A 19392-nucleotide genomic window follows, 5' to 3' on the forward strand; every position below is an offset into this window, starting at 1 on the left:
GGTGGTGGCACACTCGTCCTACAGCTGGAGGCCCCTAATGACAGCTCCTGGTAATTAATCACCAGGGTACGCACAGCAGTTTGATAGGAATGCGTTAGGTGGGCTTAGGCCGTGTTTGCAGTTGGAAACCCCCAGCTGCAGGCTGATTTTTCTGAAGACGGCCAGCCCAACTTCTTTAGAGTGAACCTTTAAATTGCCAGGTGAATTACCCCCATCAGGGTTTCAGGACTGTACGTTTTGCATTTCACCTAGTTTTCAGAGGGGACACTCGCTCTTGAGTCTCGCCTCCCAGCTGAGCCTGTGGCACTCGCCTGCTGCTCCGTCCTCTGCCTTGCTGGTCTAGCTGTGTGAGGAGGATTTTCTGCAATGGAGGCAGGAGGGGAAGGTGTGAGCCCTGGGGCAATGCAGGAGCTGTAGCAGATGTCTCTGCAAGCCCCGGCTGATCCATGGGCTCTTCTTCCGCAGCCCTGATGGCTGCAAAGCCCTGGCTAAAGACAGGCACGTCTTCCACCATTTGAAAGCAGGCAAACAGCCTCCGGGTGAGTATATTCGCTCTGGACTTCATCTTGTGGAAAGGACTTTCACTTCTGCAGGAGCTGAATTAGTGCCAAAGAAAGCCCCTATCTCTGGCCTTGAATCTCAGCTCTGCTGCCACAGCCCAAGGGAGCCCCCCGGGGCACAGTGTGGGGTGGTGAAAGGAGGGGAGAGGGGGAAGACCCAATGCTTGGCTGAAATCTCAGCCACCACATCGGCACTTGTGCATTTTTTTCCACTTTCTAAAGTGAAACAAGCAGCTAACGAAACCTTGAGCCTATCCTGATATTGCCTAGGGATGTTTCTGGACTAGCATTAGGGTCCGAGGGTTTTTGTTGTTGTTTTGCTGCTTTTGCTTGTGTCACACTGGACCTAGGGACAAACCAAATATCACTGACTCATCTTCTTGGGAGCAGGAGGTTTGGCAGGGATCACTGTGTGTCGGGAGAAATGGCTTAGCCTGATCTCCTCTCCCTGAGGCAAGCAGTGTCTTTGATTAATGGAAGCAATATCTGCATAGTTGGCATATGCCAGAAAATCTATACTGCAAGAGCTGGAATGACTCTTCTCCCAAGATCGTGAGAGCAGCATTAAACCACAGGCACTTGGGCAGCCAGTCAGGAGATCTGGCTGCCTCGGTGACGCTCAGCACATGCTGCACCTCAGATCCGGCCAGAAGATGTTCTGCAAGAGCCGGTCCTCTGGATATGCGTGATTTTAGGAGCCAAAGTCTGGGCTCAGCTTCAGCAGGGCAGCACAAGAATTACCTCAGGTGACCCACAGACAGGTGAATCCCCCTTAGAGAGCGTAACAGCCCGTCTCTGCACCCACTGCCGCTGCCCCTGCTGCTGGCAGTGTTATATGGTGCCCAGGGCCAGGTCTCAAGCCCCTCTAGCCCCACAAAGCAGGCTGAGAGCCACCCTGACGACACTGCTGGGACTCCCCTGAAGATGGGCTGATACAAAAGATCCTCACTCCTGCTGCAAGACTGAAAGACATAACCCGTCTGGCATGGCATTCCCCTTTTCAAACTCTGGAGCTAACTCACTCCTGGTGTTTGTTTTCTGTCTGAAACAAGTCGTAAGCCTTGCATAGGTCTCCATGGTGCTTCTGTGACCCGTACTGAAATGTTTTCTCTGGTGATCGTCCATGTTTGCATCCCCACCTCTGCCCCCAGGTACTAGTCTTCTCCCAGATCCTGTCCCGGTGCAGAAGGGATAGCTGTTCATCAGGACTGAGGATATCAAGCTGCATGGCCAGATCAGACTGCTGTTATAAATATACACATATACATACACACATATATACATACATACTTATACCTGCATGTGGATATGCACACACCCCAGAACCCTTCTTGTGTGAGGACCACAGCGGGTGCTCTGGTGCTGCTAAGATGCAAAGAGCCACGGGGCTGGGGAGCAGTGCTATGAGAGAAAACCATTCCCGGGGCAGCAGTTAACTCAGAAACAGTGGCAGGGCTCCCACTGGGGAGCCTCGTACAAACAAGTTCATAACACTGCAAGGCTGCTCTGCAAAAGTCCATGCTGCTAGGTGCAGTGTCCCCATGGACAAAAAATGACACGTCCATTGTGTCCAGTGCTAAAAGTGCGTAAGTATTTTGGCTGATTTAGCAGTGCCCAGTCAAACTGTGATTGCATACCCACATCTGAACTGCCTCAAACCTGCTGAGGTGTCCCTGGATGACAGCGTTGCTCACGAACTGGCAGATGCAGCCAGCTGGCTGCCCGCTGAAGCGTAGTGTGTCCTCCCCCACTGCCAGGTCCTCTGCACCATCAGGCAGTTGATTCTCCAGCAAGTTGAGATGACACATCAGTAAAAGCAGTTGCCCCATCACTGATCTCCTTTGCCTTCTGGAAGGTACCTGTGAGCTGAAGAAAGCGTTGGGTTGCTGCCTGCGTTCAGCCATGCAGGGTGGACAGACACCCCTAGAGCCCTGCTCCAGGCACCCGCACAGGCAGGACCAGCCCTGCCTGGACACAAAATGCAGCCCAGACACAACAACAGCTAAGTGCTGGGGGAAGCAAATGAAGCGGGAACACGGGTGAGTCAGGCATCCCAGAGCTGCGCAATAATTTCCACCTAAGCATCAATGGTTGTGCCATCACTATGGCCCTAATGAGCACAAAGGAGAGTAAATTTGCATAATACATTGAAGCTAATCCCCAAATCCACATTTTGATGAATTCACACACCTGTAGTTTCTTTAGGAGTTGTGTTAGGGAAGGGATGCTTTCATTACTTGCAAAAGGGCACACACATTACAACTGTGATGAAGGAACAATTTATTATACATTTATAACTATGATCAAAGTATAGAGGAACAAGAGGGTTTGCTGTAAGAGGCTGCAATATGAGGCATTCCCTTTGCAGTTGTCTTTTCGTGGTTCAAAGCACAGTATTTATTCAAATCCTGCTGGAGCAGCTTTCCCAACATGTGAAGCCAGCCCTTCTCTGGAGGCCCAGATCCGAGAGGTGCAGAGAAGCGGAGGGAGGCCTCCATCAACAACTATTTCTTTTCGTCATTCACTTTACTCAAGACTCTAGGGCGCATCTGTTGTTTTGTATATTGGATATGCTGAGAATGGAAATGACCCAGGAAAAGAAACCAGTTACCCGGCTGCCTGGCCACAGAACCCTCCCTTAGCTCCCCTTGTCTGGAAAGCAGGGAGGAGACAGTGTGTGGAGGGGGAGCAGAAGGGGGACGAGAGGGCTTGCCGTTCAAAACCGACACTGAATAAGACCCCAGTGTGTTGTGATCCCTTGAGGGAGAAACATCAGGAGGACATACAAGAGGGCTTCCTAAATAACATTACTTCATTCGAGCTCTTTGGCTCACTACGGGTTCAGTAGTGCCTTCAGAAACGGGTAGGCTGGCAGAGGAGACGAGCACCGGGGAGCGCCGCTTATCGCTGTCGCAGGGCTGAGGCAGGTTCTCCCGCAGGCTTTCACGCTGTCGGAAAAGCTGTGCCATCCAGCGTTTTCCTGCTGCTCCGTAATCACTCGCAGCTGAGACTGCTTCAAAGTGCAGATCCGCATGCTTTCAGCCTGCTTGCTAGGGACCGCTATCTACAGCACACCTTCACCATATGAAAATAGGCTGTGGGAACCAGCAGGGCACTGATATGTGTATATATATATATATATATATATATATATGTATATCTTTTTGTACATGCCTTGGGCTAGACAGTGACTTGGACTGTGGAGCCGTACAGGGAGAGGATGGCAGTTGCCACGTGTTTCTGAGCCTCCAGGCGGCTCCTAGGTGATGGAAACATGTACCTTCCTCCTCAGCCCTGAGACAGGAGAGACTCGTGGGGAAAGGCTCAGCCCAGAGCTGAACTTTTTAGGCAGGTGAAGGTGAACTTTTTAGGCAGCCTCTAATGCAGCTAAGCTGTGTGCGGGGGTGTTGTTGTGCCCCTTCTCATGAAGGCAGAAGACAAATTTTCACTGCTGTGGGGTATGAGGGGATACTCAATCAGTATCCTGATTCAGTAAAATCCTCTCCCATCCCAGGAGCTAATCACGGACCTGTGGAGGTCACACGCAAACCTGCACTCAGGGCTGGGTCTTGAGGCACCATCCAGCCCGAGTGCTTTACTGTCAAGGCAGCATCTGGCGAACGCTGAAGAAAGTATTACCTGAGGAGTTCTGTTACGTTCTGCTGTAATTTTTTTGTGTGTCTTAGAGAAACTACATTTGTTTCCCAATAAACATGCTCTGAGTACCTTACGAGAGGCTCTTGCAAGCCGTACTTCACTCCTCGCTCGGCTTTGCTCTGCTGCTGTGAGCCCACTCCCAGCACCGGCTCCTGGCTCTCTCCTTGCCCACATCTGCAAAGTTCATCGCGTGCTTCCCATTAGGGCTGACAAGCTGAAGAGGAAACAGCATTACGTAACGCATTTTCATACCGATTGGATGCTAAGGGCGCACAGGGACGTACTAAAGAGCTGCCACTGAAGAGGTATGTAGGTGCAGGAAACAGGCATCAGCCAGACCTTTATGGATAGAAGAAAACATTTCAGTTAAGGAAGCCTATGTGTCTTCCCTTCCCCTCCCCTCCCCAAAGACATGCCTCTACTTTTTCTTAAACCATTTCCCCCTGTACTGGGAAATCACATATTTAGTTGGAGCACTACCAAGCTTTCAAGGCCAGTCAGACACAAACATCATCTGTCAGTCACAGGGCTGCATGGCTTTGCTGGAACGCGCGGCTGAGAGACGGCGCGATGTTTAGGCTGTGCTCGTCCCTCCCGAACTCAGGAGAGGCGGCACGTGGTCCTGTTTGCTCGTGCTCGCCCTGCCACCCCGGGGAACTGCAGCAGCGATTCCGGTAATGCAGCACTGACATCACCTTCCTGGCAGGCTCGCAAAATCGATGGCTGCGTTGTGTCACGCTCCGACTCAGGGGGCCAAACCACGTCCTCCCGTTAACTCTTCTGGTCTCGGCAAGGCTGAACCAGGCATGCACACATCCCATTAGCTCTGCATTTCTTCCCTCCCGTCAACTTCAGTGGAAACGAGAGTCTGCTGGGGGGAAGCAAGTGGTATTTCAGACAAAGGAATTTTGCACAGAAAGGCATAACCGAGTCTCAGCTAAAGGCTCTCTCTCAGGTAAATTATGGTAGGGCAGCTGTGACAGCACGAAGCTCAGCATTAATTACCTCGGCTGCCGCAGCGGAGGTACCTGAGCCCAGTAGTGCAAGGTTAGCTCAGGGATACATGCCACTCGCTGCAGCCGCACTGCAACCCCACCTTGCAGAGCACGCGGACGAATGAACGCTGTAACAGGAAACCTCGGTTCAGCTGAGTCATCGGGATTCAGGGAAAGTGAAAAGTTATCAGTCAGGGGACGTGCTTCAGAGAGAGAGATGCTGGATGCTTATTTAACCAGTTGATGCTGGAAGGGAATTGGGCACTGGGTTTAAGTTGCTCATTTGGATTTATATTTTCTGTAGGTCGGTAGCCATGGACCGGGCAGGTCAGACTGCTGGAGACGCCGAAGCCTTTCTGACTGGCAGCAAGCTGCAGCTCACCCTCCTGCTCAGACAGGCCGGGCACCCCGGGGCAGGCCAGGAGCCTCAAGAGACTCCAGAAGGGAGCTGCACTGACCTCACATCGTGTGTTTGAGGAGAAAGCCCCACTGCTCCACAGGTGTGATGTGCTTTAATACTATTGCTAGAGTTTTATTAAAACCAAAATTGAGGAATACAACTTGTTGGCAGGTTGGCTGTGGTTGACTAGTTTTACCACATCTAAGGGTTATGTGGTAGAAGCAGAAGAGATGGAGGAAAGGATCTGGGGAGAGTTGGGTCCTGCGCACTCATAGCTGGAGCAGCTCTCCTCACTGACACCATTTCTGTGTTGCTTCTGAAAATATATTCCTTTGGTTCAGCTATCCTACAGCTTTCTTCTGGATTCAGTTTCACAGGATGAAAAAACCATTACAGTGGGCGAGTTCACAGAGCATAACATCTGCTTGTCATCCCAGGGACAAGTGAGGCAAGGAAAAAGCGAGAAAAAAAAGAGCCATAAGTGCAGAAGGCGGGGATGACCCATAAGCAGCCCAGATGAAAAAAAAGAAGGAAGCCACCCTGTCTAGCACTCCTCGTCAGAACCTCTTTCGCAGATGACCTGTCACCAATCCGATGCCAATTACTCATGCAGAAGTTAGCTAAGTAACATAAAGTCAGCTTCCTGAACATAGTTTTTCCAGAGTTTGCCTTACTGCTCAGCTTTCCATGATTCTTCTGTATTTTCCTCTCTTACTTCACTTGAGAAACTGTAAGACCTCAGTCTTTGTAACTGCCGAGTCTGCTGTCTGCACACCAATAATCTACCTGAAGTTTGCAGGAAAGAAATGCCCACTTTTCAGGGAAATTTTTGGTTTTCTCAACTGTTTTCTCAGAGCAGTTTTCTCAGCTGAAAATAGCTAGTAGGATTCACTTATTTCACTTTTCTTTTTCGTTGCTTTCTAATTACTCAATATGCACATCTTTGTTCATCCTATAACATTTCTTCAAGGAAGGGAGAAAAAGTGTGACAGTGATTCATTCGTGCAGAGCAAATTTTGTTTGGAACCTTCAGTTATCTGTTGGGAAAAGAATTAAATAAAAACCAAAAAGGGAAAAAATCAAAATGAGGAATAAAAATCCTCCAAAGACTTTCTCCTCCCTCAGAATAAGGTGGTTGACTTTCATTTTATTACTGTGCTCTAATGACTTCTGCAGATTTATGCTAGTGTAAGAAAGATATTAATTAACCCCAAAGATTTATTTTTCTCTGGAAGAATTCAATGTTTGGCTTTATTCCAAAAATGATAGGGCACTTCTGTGTGATAATCAAAAAGAGGCTGTATTCATCCCATCTACAGGCACTTAACAGAGAGCTAAGAAGAATTTATAACCTGCCCATGTTGCAGTGGTAAGAGAGGGACCCTTCAAGGGGTGACTGGGCTCACAGGAGAGCAAAGTCACCCTTCAGAAGCGTCTCTCTTCCCAGTAGCTGCTGGGAGGGCCATGGGCAACTGAGACTTTTGCATCAAAGCCTTCGTTAAATGCTTGAAGTGGCAGCGCTTAGCAGAAGTCAGGGTGTCCCCAAAACAATGGTCAAATGGTCAGAGAAGGCTTGTGTAAAGGTGGGGGCATCGTGGGTGGGGAGAATACGATCCTTCTAAATAAGAGCTTGTGGAAAGGTGGCAGCAGACCAGTCAGTCCAGAGGCACAGAGCGGGGAGGACAGGTGCAATACTGGCTGAGCACTCGCATTTGCTCAACAAACACAAAGCGGATATTACCGTGGAACAACCTGCACCTCAAAGGAGCACCTGCTACAGGCAAGCCTGATGTTATAGTGACAGAAAATTTTTGTTACTGGATTGCTTGGTCTTGGTTTATAGTGTTCGTGGTCCATAGCAGCAGGATTAGGTGGGAATGGCCCAGGCCATAAGCACAAATGCAGCTTTACTCATGCGTGTAGTCACTGACTGCAGCTCCAGGACCTGGAGGATCAGCGCTCACACCTACACACCCAGACTGAATCAGAACGACCTCCACTGACAACGGCACAACCTCCTATAGTACTGTGGCAGCATTTCTAGTTAGCAAAAACCCTATCAGTTTTTCCTCAGCATCATAATCATTTCAAGGTACAAGCAAAGAGCTGGGTGAACAGCACTAATTGGCACTTGCCCACAGTGCACATCTCCCTTTCCCAAAGAGCCCAGAGGGACTTCATTTTCATGTCACAAACTCATTCAGATGGTATTCCTCCCAAACACCACAAGGACACAGCAGCATGTGTGATATTTTTGTTCATTCCCCACTCCCCCAACTAAAAGGTGGTAAAACATGCGAGTGCCGTGAGTGCCTATCCCTGCAGTTGAATAATGTCAGGTGCAACCTGCCATAAGTTCATGCCTACCATTAGCAGCTAGTGCCCAGGCTTTGAGGGCACAATATACAGTAACCCCTGACAAGGGCCTTGCTCAGAACCAGGGAGCATCACTCAGCCTGAAGCTGCCCACAAAGAGCTGCAGATCACAGCTCCAGGGTGTCGAATGGCAGGGGAGCAAGGGGACAGATGAAATTCAACACTGTAAGCACAGTGCTATTACACGTGCACACACACACACACACACACACACACACACAAAGATGTGCATAGCTATCCATCCACAACGCTGACAGTAAATCACCTGCTAGCTCTAAGGACAGAGATTTCCAAGGCACTGGGAATCTTGAACACTAAAAATGTCAGCTTAGTGTTAAGTGACAGTAAAAAGCAAAACAACGTTAGCTACAAGGAAGACAGAAAATACAATCTGATGACCACAAAAAGCCCAGACATGCTCATGCCTTGGATACCATGCACTGTTCTGATCAATTCTTTTTAAAATATACATACACAGCGGCAGTGAGAAAGAAAGAGAAAGAGAAGGAGAAAGAGAAAGAGAAAGAAAGAGAAAGACAAGAAGAAAAAGAAAGAAAGACAGAGGAAGAGAAAGAAAAAGAGAAGAAAAAGAAAAAGAAAAAGGAAAAAGAAAAAGAAAGAGAATAAGAAAAGGAAAAGGAAAAAGAACAAGAAAAAAAGAAAAAGAAAAAAGAAGAAAAATAAAAGAAAAAGGTGACGATGATGAACAGAGTCATGGAAAGGTTTTTGTAGGAGAAAGACTAGCCTCTTCTGTTGGAGAAGAAGGGATATGATGTCTATACAATTCCTAGTGCCAGGGAGAAGGTGAATAAAGTGCACATTTCATTATTTCTCACCCTAGAAGAACCAAGGGACAGACAGAAAATAGCCTGCCAACAAAGTTAACATAAAATAAAGGAAATGGTTCTTCCTTCAACTCACTGCTGAACTATAGAACATGCTGCCTCAGGGGGCTCTGGAGATGCAGAAGAAAAATGGTCCAAAAAGCAACTAGACACATTCACCCAGGAGAAGGCCACTGTGGCGATTAAAAACAAAAATTTAAACAGGACAAACTCTTCTTTAGACATGTGAAAAAGTGGCTTCACATAAATCTTTAATTAAAAGTAGGGAAGGAGAATACGTGGCTGAAAATACCTGTTCAAGACAATTAGTAGGAGTAGACAAAAACCCTAGAATAAATAAGTACTTGTGACAAAAAAGAGCTCAATTACTATCAAAAGTTCAGCTGCTGTGTGCTGGGTGACAGAGCAGTGCTAGAGAGACAATCATGTCCAGGATCAACAGGGACTCCAGCAAGAGAAGTGAATGAAAAAGGACTTTGACCCTCAACTCAATAAATTAAGAGGCTGCAATGTATGGCAAGTTCATAGAAAACTCAGTGTATCTGCATCAGAAATTCCCCTGGATCTGAATCTAGGTTACATCCCCTGCTGTGAATCATTTCCCCAGCAACTCCCCAATTAGCCGAATGCCCGGTATCCCTGATGGACCTCATGAAGTAGAGAGCAGTGCACAAGAACCACACCAGCGAGCACAGCGGGCTTGTCAAAGGCTAATGAACTCTTGGGAGAGTCCCTTGCTCAAATGGGTAATTTCAAGTTTCTCCTTCTGCCGTCCCCTGCTCCCTCTTGAGTATTTAGGTTTGTCTGGCATTTTCCAACCAAATGACAAGGCTGGACAAGAAGCCTCCTTCTGTCTGCAGGGGTATTGCAGGAAACGAGTTCAAAACAGTTGGGGCTGTTGAGACTTGTTTATTTGATTATGGGTCCCTGAATTCAGGTGAGACACTCCGCTCTCTGCCCCTTCATCCCTCCCCTTGTGAGATGAATATAGTACCAAGCAATACCACAAGGTCACTAAACATGATAAGAAATAATCTTGGATAGAAAAATGTTTGAAATGCAGTTGTTACTGACATTATAACAAAAGCAAAAGACACAGTCACGTTAAAGAAAACAACTAGAAGCTGTCCTCTTATTGCCGCTACTGTAGCCCTTTTGCCTCTGAAGAAAAACAGGCGGCAAACCTCAGGAGGAGGAGCTGAGAGTCGGAAGAATGTTTCTTCGTGATGTGGCAGAAGCTGACCTCCTGGCTGAAAAGCTTTGGTTAGTGACGAGAACAAGAAAGACCAGCGATGTTTTGCTTTAGGGTCTCTGAGAGCAGGCCACAAAGGCTCGAGTGCCGGGTAGTAGGGTCAGCCAGGGATGGGATCCAGTGGTATGCTGGATGGGAGGAGGCAAAAACGTAAAGAGGCAGAGAACCAGGTGAGAAGGTGAGGCACAATGAGGCTTCTGCTATAAGAAATGGAAAATACTACTGGAGCCCACTTTCCATTTATTATGCGATGCACACACACCTGAGGAGATTCCTGTTGTTTAATCCAAGGCTTAAACAAAGGAAAGGCTGAAGATTTGAGCAGCAAATCTATATCTGTACTTTTCAAATATCAAGGGTTACTTCAGCACAGTGATAAATCAAACTCCCGTCATCCCAGCGAAGATCAGGCAGCTGCTCTCTTATCAGCCCACACAGGGCGAAGCAAGTGTAACACTGGAGTCAGCTGCTTGGCTGGAGCCAGCTGATAACAGCACGGACCCGTGGCTGGGTTATTAGCTGAACTCGGCCAGCTTTAGCATCTAGGCCTCGAGGAGAGATTCGTCTGCAGTTTTCGTCCATTTTCTTCGGTGGGACATACGGATGCAGGTTATTAGCAGATTCCAGGGCAAGAAGCCTGGGAGATTTCACCTAACAGGTTTAAACAAACAGACAAACAAAAATGGGCAAAAATACAGATTTGGGGTTCTCCAAAGATAAAGCTGATGGGCTCGAAACACAAAGAACAAAACCACACTAGGAAAAAATGTGGCTTTTAAAATTTGTATTTTAACAGATTAAAACGCTACAATAAAAAAGGCAAATTATGTTTTGAGTATGCTTGTGGTTTGGATATCTAACAGCTATTAAGAATGCACCTCTTTTAGCAGCGAAGAAAAGGCCAGAGAGAGAAATATTTCCAGCAATAAGTTGCTTTATGTGATTCTGTTGAGTAAAGAAAGGCCTAGTTTATATCCTGCTGTTTAGTAACAATTCATTTATATAGCTCTGAGTCATTTTCAACACAGCAGCAGCGTAAGCTGTTTACTGAACTGCTGCAAATTTCTGTGCAGCACTTACGGATAATATCTAATGCTTCGTAGCATACCAAATGGTAAATGCCTGCTGAGATCAATTCATACCTGAAGCAAAGCAGAGGTACACAATGAATCTCAAAGGCCAAAACTGAGCGGAGTTATATCAATCAGAGAACAGAAGGAAGCAAACAAATATCTTTTCTTACTCACAGGTACTGAAGGAGCAGCTAGACCAACTTCAAATTTTCCAGAACCGTCGCATTAGAGGAAGAGTAGGTTGAACTGATGCATGGAGGCAGGCTTAAATATCACATTGTGCTCTAAGAAACAGGCTGGGGAGAACAAAAAGAGGCTGCAATTAGAGAAAGGGCCAGTTTCTGTCTTACCTACTGAGGATATAGTATGCAATATTTTAGGACCATGAGTAGGAGTTCTTTTGTTGTTTAATTCACGGGGACTGTTCATCACCGCTGCTGGGAAAGACAGTAATCCTCAGCAGAGCTACCAAATTACTTTATGGCAACACAGAAAAAAAAAGCGCTTGAAGTATACATCTCAAGAACAGGATATATGCTAGTCATTTAAAGGCTATTTGTTTCAGCAGCTTACTAGATAGTTTCAGGACATTTGAAGCTTACTGTTCCTTTGCTGGCACTGGAGGACCATACAACTAGCAAGGCATAGAGAAGTTGCAGCACTTTAGCACCATGTGACATGGTGGTGGCTACTCAGCACCATGTCCTTCCATGGGAGTGTAGTGTGTGCTCTGCCGTCCTTGCCCAGAGCCAATGGCCGTCACTGTATGGCCTGGGGCACCTCCTGGCAGCTGCTGGAGAAGTCCTCCTTCCTTCACTGATAATACACAGAAGCCGTATTTAGGAGCACTGGTCTACTCTCATTTGCCTCTCCACCAAGGGTGTCAAGCTTAAAATGCAAGAGCATCCTTTCTAAATGAGTCTTGTGGGATCAGAGATCCTGTGCTTAGCACTGAGATTTATTTTAAAAGAAAACTGCATGTGAAAATCATCAACTGCTGAAAAACACTGCAGACTCTAAAGGCTGCTCACGGTGACAACGCACTACCTCTCGAGAAAGACTGAGACAGATTTAAAGCAATGACAAACAAATACAAACCATGCATTTGGGAAGGTCATTCTAAAATAGCTCTTTTGGCTAATGACAGCTTTATTGCACAGTACGACTTTATTTTCAATTACAACATTTTAATAAATTTGTGCTTTTATTGATTATTTTTCAGCCTTTTAAAATTCAGTTTTCAACTTATTTCTTAGCTAATATTAAACATTTCCATCAGTGTTAACTGAACTTAGGGAGCATTTGTGTTTCTAACCTGGATTAAGCCTTTTTCCTTATTGTTTTAAATGCATGAAAGTCAACTGCATTTTCTGTTCTCTATGCCACAGTGAATTCTCTGTTGTCAAGATTGTAAATGGGCCACATTATTCATGAATTACTAATCCCTGTTGCCGCATTTTCTGTAGAATACATACTATATATAGGCTTTATATTTGGAAAAACGAAGCTGGAGAACTATAAGTCTATTTTTCTCATTAGGAGTCTTTAGGATATACCCTAAAAAATAGCAAGATAGTTTAGTCACCATGGATAAATGCAATTCATTAACTGCAATGGAAATTAGACCCTTGAATTGAGAGGCTAATTACAATAATTAGATATAAAGCCTGAAAGGAATCTACACAAACTTTTCTTGAAATCTCATTTATACTTATGTAAATCTGAAGCAACTCCACTGTCATTTTCTGGATTTATACCCAAGTAATTGAAATCATTAGTTAGCTCCTTTAATCTCTCAATATCAGCAAAAGACATCAAAGTAAAACAATTAACAGGTAGGCTGTATGTTTCCCTGTTATTTCTAGATGAACTTAATGTCACAATGCTGTTATTTCCAAAGGTACTTTGGCATTCTGATGGATTATTTATTAAAAAAAAAAAAAAGCTTGATTAATTTAAAGTGTCATCATCAATTTAAAAGCTGCCAAATTTACAGCATTATCAAAAGAAGAGTTTCAGTTTCCCTTACTGCTTCTTGCAGGGTAGTCATTATTCTTGATCAGTTGCCTTCTTCCAGAAGGAACTTTCTTCCCCGCTATATTTCTTTCTATCACCAGCTGTACTGAGACCACAATTTGGAACAAATCAAAAACATTAAATGAAAGCTGTACACAAACCAAGTAGAAAAGTGGAAAAATTCAGTAGGGGAACAGCCTAACTGATTATATACAGATACGAATTTTAACTGTGTGCCTTTTCTGTGCAGTTGACTTCTATGCAATCATGAGAAAGCACATGCCTTTCTTGGCTTGCATTTACTAGAGAGCACCAGAAGATTTCTAACTGTGTGACCTGCTCTTCGCGCCTCCACATCCCATTGGTGATATTTAGTTGTCACTAGAGCTGTGCCAGTCTGTCTTACACGGAGGTAATGCGAGCTGAGAGGCAGCCTGCCCAGACAGCAGGGAAAAACAGCCCTGCAGTCTGCCTCTGTCTTACATCCAAAATCTGGATTACTGCATAACTAATCTAGGTTACTGCATAACTGCTATGATAAATATGGAGAGTTCCCTCATACCCAGCTGGCCTGTGGCAATTACACTCTCATACTTAAAATCTGACCAGAAGCAGGGATTAAAAATCTGTAAAACAAACCCTTGCCCACCACAAGAAAATGTTGTTCCCTCCTTTGCAACTGGTTTTCTTCTAAATAAAAAGTAACCTCAGCCTTGAAGAACTGAAGGAAGCAGAAGCAAGTAGCAGTCTGGAGAAGACCAAATGCTTCAGCGAGAGCTGCTGGCAAACAGACAAAATAATATTAACAATAAAGGAGGGAAGCGGGAATGAAGAAGGATGCTAGAGCCTAACGACACCAGTAGTGGCTCAGCCCACAGGGCTCCCCAGATCTGTATCTCTGGATTTACATCTCACAAGGAAATGTCTGCAAACCTTCTTGGGAGTCCTGGTTCCTCCATCAGCATGTGGTGGCATTTCAAGCAGGCCTACAACGTGGGAATGCCTTAACATGGTATCACATGTTGTGATGCAACATCTAGGATAGGAAAGAGGGACTCTAAAGAAAGAAAGAGTCCTCCCTTCATTTGGGGTAAAAAGGGGATAGAGTGGAGCTAGGCTTTTTAGGCACCTGCTGCTCAGGAGCATCCAGGACACTTGAAGCAGACATGGTATCTGGGGTGAACATCTTATTACTTTGAAGTGTTGTTGTTTCATTTTCTTTTTTTAAAACTTTTCTCCTGTAGAAGGCTTTCTAGAGTAGCTCCTAGCAATCAAAGAGAGACTGCCAACCTCAGCGTGGGGGGCCACTGCAGCATGGGGAGCATAGGTAGCTTGTCTCTGAAAGAAAGCCCATTCTGGCTCCCGCAGCTTTGGCAGCTCAGCAGGAACTGGGAGTCATTGCCTTGCAGTGAGCAGATATCCCTGGCTGGTTACAAGCATGGCACTCTTAATGAAACCAGAGTCAAATGCAAATAAGCCCCTTCCATCCAGTCCCCAACTCCTAGTCCCATTTCACATCACTTAATGGTCTGAATTCAAATCTGTTGAGTCAATGGAAGCATTTCATCAACTTTACTGAGTTTAGGACCAGCCCTTCTTAACTGTCCTTTGACGGATAAACCTGAATCTTTGAAACCTCTGTCCCATGGGAACATGTTTTACGGTCTATCTTGACTTCATCAAATAAATAAATAAAACATAAAACCTGAAAGAGGTTGCCTTTTCACCAAACACACAGGAGAGTTTAGACTCCACGAGTGTGTACTTGTATCTTTCCCATTTGTGCTCTGGAATTTGATTTTTATTTATCAGGACAAATCACTGCAAGTGTCTTCTTTCAACATGCAGTAAGGCAAGGCAGTTTTCCAGCTATGTGTAACCAGGGGCATGAGACCAGTCTCTCCTGGGCATGGCAGAGCCAAAAAAAGCTTCCCCTCCTTCCCAATTCCATCACTGCTCTGACATTTAATGTCACCTGCACACTGGTGTGGTTGTGGCTCTCCAGTAAATTTCCTTTTAGCAGCAGTTGGATTTTAACTAAAATCTGCCGATTGCTTTATGAGCAACAATATGTATCAACCTTTCTTAAAAGAAAATTGGGGTTTCAATTGCTAACTGCACATGATTCAGTTCTCTCTGACTTTCCCACATAACCTTCAGGATAATTAGTTAGCTTTTTCACACAGTCATACATCTCTGTCCTTTTCCTTGATGCTAGGATGCTCTATCAAAGTAGCTGTGGAAATTGAAGTTCAAAGTCAGAACTTCCGACAACATAGCACATCTCAGGTTACACTGTTTATTGGAATCCATGAATAAAGATACAATATCCTACACATTGCAGAGCACAAGAATTGCTATAGAAATGGCATCCTGTGCAATAGAAAGTATATTAGATAGTATGCAGCTTACAACTCAAGCAACTCAGATCACTCCTGGTACCAAAAAATGGTGGCTTTTGGCACCATGGGACAAAATCAGAGCAAAATTACTTCTTTCTCCTGTGTAAATTAGGGTTGATGCATTGAAATTCAAAAAGTGTGGATTAGGATACCCAAATAAGTACATGGTATTATTTTGACCTAGAGGTCTGAGTAGGACCCATTATTAGTGTAAACACAATTTTTCTGGTATTTTCAAGAAACTTATCCTCCAATATCTATGGAGAAAGAGATAAAACTCCAGAGATAAATGAAAAATACGTATATATAAGACTCATTATTTTAATGGAAGTAATAAGTCTTCCAAAGTGTAGACTATTTCATGAGGATTGTTAAAGCTGAGCAGTCAAAGTAGAATCACAGACATTTTTACTGGCAGTTTATTATATCACACTTTTCTCCTGTGCTGAAGATGAACGCAAAGGTATCTTGGAATAATGTGACACCTATAGTGCACTGAATGGTCTTCATCTCTATCCGGTTTATTCTAATAATCGTACAGTGTTACACAGGCAGTCAGTGGAACACTTAGTGCTCTCTCCCACTAAACCAAATGACACACTGTAGATAACAAGTCAGCATCTGTTGTTCCCTCAAAAATTAGACCTGGACTTGGATTAAGGAACTAATAAATTAAAATAAATGGCTGCATAGAAGGAAAAGACAGGGCTTCCTATGCAGTGACCTTCTATATAGCTTTCCCCTGTTGTTTTTAGGAGGCAGATCCAGTGACTGGCAGGCCTGTATGACAACACTCCTAGACAGTCTGCTATGGAGAAGATCATATAATTGAACTGAACACAATTACACCAAACAAATACTGCACTGGAGCTCTGGACAGCTCTGCAAGCTCAGAAATGTTGTTGTGTGGCCACAAACATGCTGAGTATAGTGCTGCTAAAGAACAGAGAACAGTTTCCCACTGATTAGCTCTCCAAAAGTAGTATGATGATCTTTACTTGACTGCAAGCATTGGCAGCTTTAGATGGTGAGCCTAAAGTTTTAGATAAAAAAACAACTGAACCTATTCTTGACAGTGTTTCTGTAGGCTGTGATGGAGTCCAGTGAGGCTCAGACTATAGGCAAACTGCTGTGCTATGCCATTAGTTGTCAGGTTGGATTCCTTAACCATCAGAAAGGACTTTGTGCTGAATCAAATTCTGTAGGAGTATATTAAGAATAGGCTGAACAGCTCAGGCCCTCCCAGGGATTTGGGTGCAGATTTGGGTGTGTTTCTTTGTGAATCCAGGTGACCATGAGCAGAAAACAGATGACTGAATGTTCCATTCAGTTGAGATGGGAGTTATGTCCAGCATCATAAACTTCGGCTTCTAAATATGTTTTGTGACAAAATCCCAAGCATCAGCAGCCAGCTGTGCATGCTAAAGCAGAAACCTCTGAGTTTGCTGACTTTTCCAGAGCCTAGAACCAATTCAGTGATATCAGCGCAGACCTCAGCACAGCCGCATGTGCATGGTGCCACATGCACAGGAACAGCCACGTCTCTTCCAGGAGTGTGCTTACATCTCTGCCCAGAGCTGTGTCCTGCCAAGTAGACCAAACAAGGGAGGTCAGGGCTGGCTTGTGCATTTCTGCACTGCACTGCACTGCAAGCCTGCACATGTCCCATGGCTTAGGTAAAGCAGGGGATTCACCTGCTCTCAAATGCAGGCAGTGTGTTCTGCCTACATCACATTTTAGGAGCCTGAGTGCTTTTTTGGACCTATGTGCCTGGAGTACTTTAAAAATCACAGAGGGAGGTGTCTAGGGTCTTCAGCCCGCTCCAGAGTTGTGCAACAGCAGTGTTTGTAGCAAGGTAGGAAAGTCACAGTATCGGATCAGGCATCCAAAGTTCACCTAGACCCTGTTTTAGGCACCTATTTCGGTGGATCAAGACCTAAATCTATTGCTGTTGACCTCACTGAATAATTAAAAAAATGGGTCCATGTCCTCTTTCCAAAACTTATTATCATATCTGTGTTTTTCACTTACTTTTTTCTTTTTTTGAGTCATAGTTTAAAGCTTTCTTTCAAGACTTTTTAAAAGAAAATCTGTTTTGGTCCTCCCTACACAGCTCCTTAGATCTTCCTTCGTGCTTCTGTCTACATTCAAACCACTGGGCTATCCAGTGGCTCCTGAGTCACAGAAATGAATCAGTGTTGTACAATCTCCTGCACCAGGCAGGGTCTGGTTCAGAAGTATTCCATGCAACCTGGAGCTCCATACACTACCGTGCTCTTTCCTGATGGCAGACAGTGAACTGGATTAACTGTGCTAAGGAGCCCCTTCTTCACTGTGCGAGCAGACACGCACCTGCCACCCGACAAACGGCGGCTGCCTCCCAGCACGTGACAGGTATACTTTAGACCACACAACAGGAAGCACATGCGCTTGCTTGGTTTGTGGACTCTGTGTGTGTTTTCCTTGTCTCATACAGCCAGAAGAGCGCTCACCATCTGATAAGCCATGGGCATATTTTGTAGCAGGAGAGGCATATGGAAAAAGACTACACATACCCCTCCTTCAGCCAGCTCGGGACGCATGGCTAGGCAGCTCATCCCTGCTGAAAGGCTGGCTCGGATGGGAAATGGGCTCCTCTTTGCTCCTTTCAGAAATCATCAATACATGTACCAGCTTTGTGTCTCTCATGAACCTGAAGACAAGGAAATGAGATTTAAGTGTCACTTTGTTTGTATTTAATTACCACTGTGAGTACGGAATATAACACATGGGAATGTTCCTACTAAGGCTTGTTGTTTATGCCAGATACTCCGATTACAATTTGTTCCAAGTTGCTTGGAGTTCAAGACATATTTAGTGCGTCAGTAAACTGAAGAACAAATATATGGCTGCATCAGGGGAAAGGGAAGTGCTCCTTAAAACCACTGCATTTTAAACATTTCACCATACTGCATGCAGAAATCACGAAGATGTGTGGGATTTTTTTCTGTAGTAATACAGAAAGGAACTTAAGAAGTTGTTTCTGCTTATTTATTAAAATCTCAGTTTTCCTACAGTAGTCAGAGGCAAAAATCAGAATAAAATATACAGCATCTGTGATTCTGGCAAAAACAGTTTTCTATACTTCACAAAAAGATAATCAACAGACTGAGAGGAGGTCCAGTACATTTTATTTATTTTCTAACAAGAAGTGATAGCACATGCATCCATTTTTGGATTCCCAGAGATTTAAAGCATGGCCTGAAACCTTTATAAATATAAAGCCCTCTATTATCTCATGATGAAAAATTAATCATAGAGGCATTAAGTGACTTACCTCAGGCTTTGCAGTAAATTAGTGGCAGCTCTGATAAAAGCCTGGGGTCTTAATCTCTGTCTCCTGCTCTAGCCAATGCCTAGTATCTCACTATATTTGACAATTATTCCCATAGAAGGCCAACTATTGGTTAGTTATTTTTACTAGAAATGTATGTTGCTATCTCACCATTGCCCTGATTATATCAATAATAGCAAACTACGTATATGATGATACTGACCAACTATAAAGCCATCCCAGAAATTTCTGGTAAGTAAAAACCATTTTAGGAGGATCCAGTTATCATCAACTTTAAGATTTTAATTTTCTGCTGCTTATTATGTTGAAAAGTTTTAAAAGTCCTCATCATTTGCCTTCTTTAAATTGAATATTCATATCTGCTACTCTCTATTGAATTGTTCCATGACTGTGTTTCATTACAACTATTTTTGAACAGGGCAGTTAAAATATATGTGAACAGATAAGTAATAAGTCAAGAGAGATTCTGGCACCCAAGATGT

At 44.7% G+C, this 19392-nt stretch overlaps 2 long non-coding RNA genes and 1 other non-coding gene across 3 annotated transcripts; 1 reads left to right on the forward strand and 2 right to left on the reverse strand.

The window, feature by feature from the left end:
- Positions 1-2823: 2823 nt before the first annotated feature.
- LOC112983305 (uncharacterized) lies at positions 2824-18145 on the reverse strand. Its single transcript, XR_010388462.1, has 4 exons — positions 18132-18145; positions 11333-11454; positions 4913-5088; positions 2824-4556 (listed from the first exon to the last, which is right to left on the reverse strand). It is a non-coding gene; the product is annotated as an uncharacterized LOC112983305 (transcript).
- Positions 5079-7312, forward strand: LOC135327897 (uncharacterized). The gene is made up of 3 exons (XR_010388463.1): positions 5079-5172; positions 5517-5712; positions 5982-7312. It is a non-coding gene; the product is annotated as an uncharacterized LOC135327897 (long non-coding RNA).
- On the reverse strand, positions 9727-10734 carry LOC135327898 (uncharacterized). The gene is made up of 2 exons (XR_010388464.1): positions 10348-10734; positions 9727-10213 (listed from the first exon to the last, which is right to left on the reverse strand). It is a non-coding gene; the product is annotated as an uncharacterized LOC135327898 (long non-coding RNA).
- Positions 18146-19392: the final 1247 nt, after the last annotated feature.

Source organism: Dromaius novaehollandiae, chromosome 1 (genome assembly GCF_036370855.1).
Source record: "Dromaius novaehollandiae isolate bDroNov1 chromosome 1, bDroNov1.hap1, whole genome shotgun sequence".
Classification (NCBI taxonomy): Eukaryota; Metazoa; Chordata; class Aves; order Casuariiformes; family Dromaiidae; genus Dromaius; species Dromaius novaehollandiae.